The following is a 7,827-nucleotide window of genomic DNA, read 5'->3' as shown; positions in this document are numbered from 1 at the left end:
GTGGTGCTTTTGCTGAAAAGCCTATTTGAAATCGGACACTTTGGTGGGATTAACAACAAGATTACCTTTAAAATGGTATAAGATACATGTATGTTTGAGGAAGTTTAATTATGAGATTTCTGTTGTTTGAATTTGGCGTCCTGCACTTTCACTGGCTGTTGTCATATCATCCCGTTAACGGGATTGCAGCCATAAGAAGTTAACACCTCTCCCTCTTTAACAGCTCTCCCTCTTATCTAAAAGGGGTAGGCAAAAGAATGGTCGTGGACAGGCAAACGGTCAAAACCAGTTCAGAGTTCCAGAGGTACAGAATGGCAGGCAGGCTCGAGGTCAGGGCAGGCAGAATGGTCAGGCAGGCGGGAATGAAGTCCAGAAAAACAGGCAAAGGTCAAAACCAGGAGGACTAGTAAAAGAGAATAGAAAAGTAGGCGCACGGGAAAAACACGCTGGTTGACTTGAACATACAAGACGAACTGGCACAGAGACAGGAAACACAGGGATAAATACACTGGGGAAGTTAACACCTCTACGGACCCCCCCTCCCGGATCCAGGATCATCCTCATCAGCAAAGCTGACTAGCATAGCCTAGCCTAGCGCCACAGGGAGGGATATCATATAATATAATTTCATGAAATCACAAGTCCAATACAGCAAATGAAAGATAAACATCTTGTGAATCCAGCCAACATTTCCAATCTTTAAAATGTTTTACAGCGAAAACATAATATATATGTATGTTAGCTCACCACAATAGCCAAACACACAACGCCATTTTTTCACCGCAAAGATAGCTTTCACAAAACCGACAAATAGAGATAATGTCAGGTTTTGGCCAGGACTGTTCTGGTTTTTTGTCACTAGATGTCCCCATTGCACCTTTTTTGTACCTTTTGTTTTTCCCTTGCTCTAATTATTGTTTGCACCTGTATGTCGTTCCCTTGTTAGTATTTAATCCCTGTGTGTTCCTCAGTTCCTTGCTCAGTGTTTGTATGTTAGCACCCAGCCCCAGCCCAAGCCTTGTTGTGAACATATATTTTTCTCTTGTTGGATTTTCCAGAGGTTCTCTGGTTTTGTTCTTTTGTATTTTGGATTAGTCTTTTGAGGTTTGTTTTTCCCTTGCTGTTTTTACCACTTTGTGGATTTTCTTTGTATTTTGGAAGATATCTATTTTTTATTAAACCACCATCTCTAGTACTGCTGTGTCTGCCTCATCTTCTGGGTTCTGCCGATTTAGTGACTGTTTCTCGCACCGGGTCCTGACAGAAACACTGAGCCATTAAAATGAACCCAGAGGCAGCCAGTACCCAGGACTTTTTTCCCATGCTGTCCCACCACGAGGGGACTGTCCAACGTCACGAAGCTGCTCTGGTTCAGCAAGAGGCCTTAATGGCTGGACATTCTCAACTTCTGTCGGAGATGATGACTTCCATAAAGCAGATTTCTGATCAACTTTCTCCTGCAACCGCTTCTGCTCCAGTTCATCAGATTCAAGTGCCCGTGGCAGTTAACCCCCTGGCTGAACCTCGTCTGCCGCCTCCCCAACGGTTCTCAGGTGATCCGAGTGTTTGTAAGGGGTTTTTCACCCAATGTTCTCTCTCCTTCGAGCTGCAACCCTCGTCATTTCCCACCGACCGGTCCAAGATAGCATATATCATCACCCTGCTGTCGGAAAAAGCCCTAGCCTGGGCTACTGCTGTGTGGGATGCCCAAAGTCCCTGCTGTGCCAGCTACTCTACCTTTGCTGAAGAATTCAAGCGAGTGTTTCAAGGTCCTACCAGCGGTCCTGACTCAGCCAAACAGCTCCTGACTCTCCGCCAAGGTCGGCGCAGCGTGACGGACTATGCCATCCAGTTCCGCACGGTGGCAGCAGCGAGTGGCTGGAATGACGAGGCGCTCACAGTGTGCTTTTTGAAGGGTCTTTCCGACACCATCCAAGATGAACTGGTCACTCGGGAACCACCGGACAACCTCGAGTCCCTGATCAAGTTGGCTTCACGCATAGACCAGCGTCTGAGAGAGAGAGAGCTCAACCGTAGATCTCTCACCCTAGCTCCTATCGGTCCCAGCTCCGAGTCTCCACCTTTATCCCCGCTGACTCCACCGGAACCCATGCAGGTTGGACGCATCTCCCAGGCTGAGAGAGACCGCCGGATGAGGGAGCGATGCTGTCTATATTGCGGCAAACCGGGCCATTTCCTCTCCACGTGTCCCGGGCTCCAGGGAAAACGCACTCTCCCGTGCAGGCCTGGGAGGACGGTAACGGGAAACATAACCTCCTCTCATCCATCCAACTCCCGCCTGCTCATTCCAGTTACCCTTTCCTGGGACAACCACGAGCTTCCCCTTCAAGCCTTGGTAGACTCTGGAGCCGCAGGTAACTTCATGGATGGTGTCTGGGCGAAGGAGAATGGCGTTCCCTCTGAACCTCTAAGTGACCCCATAAGGGTTACTACGTTGGATGGAAGCCCTTTGGGATCTGGACTTGTCACTCGTGTCACTACCCCCTTGCGTCTTTCAGTTTCCCAACACCAGGAAGTGATGAACTTTCATCTGACCTCGTGTTCCGAGTTCCCTCTCGTCCTTGGATACCCCTGGCTTCACAGCCATAACCCTCACATCGACTGGTCTGTGGGCACTATCAAGCAGTGGGGTCCTACGTGCCAAGCCACTTGTATCTTCCCAAGTTCCCCGAGTTCCCCTCCCGAGTCTCTAGAATCCATCGACCTGTCCCGAGTTCCCGAGTGTTACCATGACCTCAAACCGGTATTTAGCAAACAGAGGGCCACCAAACTACCACCTCATAGACCTTACGATTGCCCCATCGACCTGTTTCCGGGCACCTGCCCCCCCAGGGGTCGGATCTTTTCCCTATCTCCTCCCGAACGAGCTGCTATGGATACCTACATCAAGGACGCTCTGGCAGCAGGCCTCATGCGTCCATCCACCTCGCCGGCGGGAGCAGGGTTTTTCTTTGTGGCCAAAAAAGACGGGGGATTACGTCCTTGCATCGACTACCGGGGACTTAATGCCATAACCGTCCGTAACCGCTACCCGCTACCCCTTATGGCCACAGCCTTTGAGCTGCTCCAGGAAGCAGTGGTCTTCACTAAGCTTGACCTGCGGAACGCATACCATCTTGTGCGGCTCAAACCCGGTGACGAGTGGAAGACCGCTTTCAACACGCCTACTGGTCACTACGAATACTTGGTGATGCCCTTCGGCCTGACCAACGCCCCGGCTGTGTTCCAAGCGCTCATAAACGATGTGCTTAGGGATATGCTTAACATTTTCGTGTTTGTTTACTTGGATGACATCCTCATCTTTTCGAGCTCCCTTCAAGAACACACTAAGCATGTCAGACAAGTGCTCAAACGCCTCCTAGACAGCCATTTGTACGTTAAGCCGGAAAAGTGTGAATTCCATTCCTCTCGAGTACAGTTCCTGGGATTTGTAGTGGAACCCGGTCGAGTCCAGATGGACCCCAAGAAGGTAGGGGCGGTAGCAGATTGGCCCACCCCCAAGTCCGTTAAGGAAGTTCAGCGTTTCCTGGGCTTCACTAACTTCTACCGCAAGTTCATCAAGAACTTCAGCTCGGTGGCAGCCCCTCTCTCAGCTTTAACCAAGGGTGGCAACACAAGGTTTCTGTGGGGAAGAGAAGCTGAGACGGCCTTCCAAGGACTCAAGCAGCGCATCCTCTCTGCTCCCATCCTGACACTACCGACGGCGGATGAACCTTTTGTGGTGGAGGTAGACGCATCAGAGGTTGGTGTTGGAGCTGTCCTGTTTCAGAGGGGTGAAGACAAGAGGCTTCATCCTTGCGCCTTCTTCTCTCACCGGCTTACCCCGGCCGAGAGGAATTACGATGTGGGGGATCGTGAACTCCTAGCGGTTAAGATGGCATTGAAGGAATGGAGACACTGGCTCGAGGGGGCTTCTCAACCGTTTCAAGTGCTTACGGACCACAGAAATCTGGAGTATATCCAGCAGGCGAAGCGGTTGAACTCCAGACAAGCTCGATGGTCTCTTTTCTTCAGCCGATTCCAGTTTATTCTCACCTATAGACCCGGGTCGAAGAATCTCAAACCGGATGCCTTGTCACGAGTCTACTCTCCTGCCATTCGAGAAGATACTGACATGACTGTTCTTCCTGCCGCTAAGATCGTGGCTCCGATCTCGTGGCAAGTGGAGGATACCGTGAAACAAGCTCAAGCCATCGAACCGGGCCCTGGAGGAGGTCCTGCTAATCGGTTGTTTGTTCCCAAGGCAGCAAGGTCCCAAGTCCTTCTGTGAGGGCACTCCTCTCGCCTCACCTGTCACCCGGGCGTAGGTCGCACCTTGGAGTTCATCCAGCGTAAGTTCTGGTGGCCCACCATAAAAGAAGACGTTGCCACTTTCGTCAAGGCCTGTTCCGTGTGCTGCCAGGGCAAATCTTCTCACCTCCGCCCTCAAGGACTCCTTCACCCTTTATCTATTCCCCACCGACCCTGGTCCCATATCTCGCTGGACTTTATTACTGGCCTTCCTCCGTCCCATGGTAATACTACGATCCTAGTCATCATCGACAGGTTTTCTAAGGCGGCCAGGTTTGTTCCCTTGACCAAATTACCTTCTGCCAAGGAAACAGCTGAGTTGGTGATTAACCATGTGTTCCGAGTCTTTGGCATCCCGCAAGATATGGTTTCCGACAGAGGTCCCCAGTTCGCCTCAAGGTTTTGGAAGGCCTTCTGCCAACTCATAGGGGCCACGGCCAGTTTATCTTCAGGGTACCATCCGGAGTCCAACGGCCAAACTGAGAGGATGAATCAGGAGCTGGAAACCACCCTCAGATGTATGGTTTCCAACAACCCATCCACATGGTCATCCTTCATTGTTTGGGCTGAGTACGCGCACAACACCTTGTGCTCCTCCTCCACTGGTATATCCCCGCACGAGTGTCAGTTTGGCTATGCTCCTCTATTGTTCCCGGACCAGGAGGCAGAAGTCAGAGTGCCTTCAGCCTCGAGGTTCATCAGACGCTGTCGGCTTACGTGGAAGAAGGCCCGTCTTAATCTTCTGCGTTCCTCACAGCAGTACCAACGACAAGCCAACAGACGTCGCCGTCCCGGTCCTACCCTGTACCCCGGCCAGAGAGTATGGCTCTCAACAAAAAACTTACCGCTACGGGTGGAGTCTCGCAAGCTGTCCCAGAGATTCATCGGACCCTTTAAGATTGCCAGGAGAGTCAATCCCGTTACTTTTCGCCTGCACTTACCCAGATCCCTTAAAATCAATCCCACATTTCACATTTCTTTATTAAAACCTGTTGTTTTTTCTCCCCTTATTCCGGCAGGCAGACCTCCCCCTCCGCCCCGTGTCATCGGAGGCCAGTCGGCTTATACCGTCCACCGGATACTGGACTCCCGCCGGGTGCAGCGGTCCTGGTAGTATCTGGTGGACTGGGAAGGCTACGGTCCCGAGGAGCGCTCCTGGGTTCCTGCCAAGGACATACTGGACCCTGACCTCATTCGTCAGTTCAGGGCCCTCCACCCTGAGAAGGCTGGTAGGAACGTCAGGAGCCGTTCCTAGGAGGGGGATTCTGTCAGGTTTTGGCCAGGACTGTTCTGTTTTTTTGTCACTAGATGTCCCCATTGCACCTTTTTTGTACCTTTTGTTTTTCCCTTGCTCTAATTATTGTTTGCACCTGTATGTCGTTCCCTTGTTAGTATTTAATCCCTGTGTGTTCCTCAGTTCCTTGCTCAGTGTTTGTATGTTAGCACCCAGCCCCAGCCCAAGCCTTGTTGTGAACATATATTTTTCTCTTGTTGGATTTTCCAGAGGTTCTCTGGTTTTGTTCTTTTGTATTTTGGATTAGTCTTTTGAGGTTTGTTTTTCCCTTGCTGTTTTTACCACTTTGTGGATTTTCTTTGTATTTTGGAAGATATCTATTTTTTATTAAGGCACTTGGCTGTGCGGAGATATTCCAGATTCTTGTGGTCGGTCCAGACCAAAAACGGATGTTCAGCTCCCTCCAGCAAGTGTCTCCACTCCTCCAGTGCCATCTTGACCGCCAGAAGTTCTCGGTTACCCACGTCGTAGTTTCTTTCTGCAGAGTTGCGTTGATGGGACAGGAAGGCACAGGGATGAAGGTTTTAGTCCTGGGACAGGATGGCCCCCACTCCAACATCCGAAGCATCCATTTCCACCACAAATTGACGGAACGGTCTGGATGGATGAGAATGGGTGCTGTTGTGAACCGATGCTTCAGGTCCACAAAGGCTTTGTTGACAGCTGGAGACCATGTAAACGGTACTTTGAAAGAGGTGAGTGCAGAGAGGGGGGCCGCCAGGGTGCTGTAAGCGACACCTGGAGGGGTGGAGACAATCACAAGGTCAAGTGAAACAGATCAGGGCGTGACACCTCATCCTCGACTCAACAGACACAATGAGAATTGGGGTAGAAAAGGACAGGAAGCCCTGAGCTGTTTACTTACTCACTACGTGTCACGCCATGATCTGTTTCACCTGTCCCTGTGATTGTCTCCACCCCCTCTAGTTGTCGCTGATTTTCTCCAGTGTATGTATCCCTGCTTTTCCTGTCTCTCTGTGCCAGTTCGTCTTGTATGTTTAGTCAAGTCAACCAGCGTGTTTTTCCCATTCTCCTGCTTTTTGCTATTCTCCTTTTTGTAGTCCTCCCGGTTTTGACTCTTGCCTGTTTCTGAACTCGGTGCCCGCCTGCCTGACCAGTCTGCCTGCCTTGACACAAAGCCTGTCTGCCACTCTGTACCTCCTGGACTCTGATCTGGTTTTGACCTTTTGCCTGTCCACGACCATTCTCTTGCCTACCCCTTTGGATTTTTAAACATTGTAAGACTCCAACCATCTGCCTCCTGTGTCTGCATCTGGGTCTCACCTTGTGCCTTGATACTACGTGTTATAGAAGCGTGCAGAAGCTCTGAACTATCCTAAAGGTTATGGAACATTTGCTCTTTGAGTATTTTGTCCAGTAGGTTTCCTCTAGGAGAAAGCCCCCACTGCTATGTAAAAGATAATCAAATGAAAACACCATAGCAAATATTACAGTAATGTCTGCAAAAACACTACAGTAATACTACTGTTTTTTTAATACAGTATTTATACTATAGTAAACTGTAAATACTACAGTATACTACAGTCATGCCGACAACACAACAGTGAATACTACAGTAAAGTCAGCAAAAACACTACAGCTAATACGAAACGTCCTCTCACTGTCAACTGCGTTTATTTTTAGCAAACTTAATTTGCGTAAATATTTGTATGAACATAACAAGATTCAACAACTGAGACATAAACTGAACAAGTTCCACAGACATGTGACTAACATAAATTGAATAATGTGTCCCTGAACAAAGGGGGGGTCGAAATCAGAGTAACAGTCAGTATCTGGTGTGGCCACCAGCTGCATTAAGTACTGCAGTGCATCTCCTCCTCATAGACTGCACCAGATTTGACAGTTCTTGCTGTGAGATGTTACCCCACTCTTCCACCAAGGCACCTGCAAGTTCCCGGTCATTTCTGGGGGGAATGGCCCTAGCCCTCACCCTCCGATCCAACAGGTCCCAGACGTGCTCAATGGGATTGAGATCCGGGCTCTTCGCTGGCCATGGCAGAACACTGACATTCCTGTCTTGCAGGAAATCACGCACAGAACGAGCAGTATGGCTGGTGGCATTGTCATGCTGGAGGGTCATGTCAGGATGGGCCTGCAGGAAGGGTATCACATGAGGGAGGAGGATGTCTTCCCTGTAACACACAGCGTCGAGATTGCCAGCGATGACAACAAGCTCAGTCCAATGATGCTATGACACA

The 7,827-nt window shown here is 50.0% G+C and overlaps 1 non-coding gene across 1 annotated transcript; it reads left to right on the top strand.

The window, feature by feature from the left end:
• Window positions 1-6,953: 6,953 nt before the first annotated feature.
• Window positions 6,954-7,009, top strand: LOC139549866 (U7 small nuclear RNA). Its single transcript, XR_011669957.1, has one exon. It is a non-coding gene; the product is annotated as a U7 small nuclear RNA (small nuclear RNA).
• Window positions 7,010-7,827: the final 818 nt, after the last annotated feature.

This window comes from Salvelinus alpinus, chromosome 22 (assembly GCF_045679555.1).
Source record: "Salvelinus alpinus chromosome 22, SLU_Salpinus.1, whole genome shotgun sequence".
NCBI lineage: Eukaryota > Metazoa > Chordata > Actinopteri > Salmoniformes > Salmonidae > Salvelinus > Salvelinus alpinus.
Note: the sequence above shows the minus strand (reverse complement) of the source record. Positions and strands in the feature narration are given on the sequence as shown.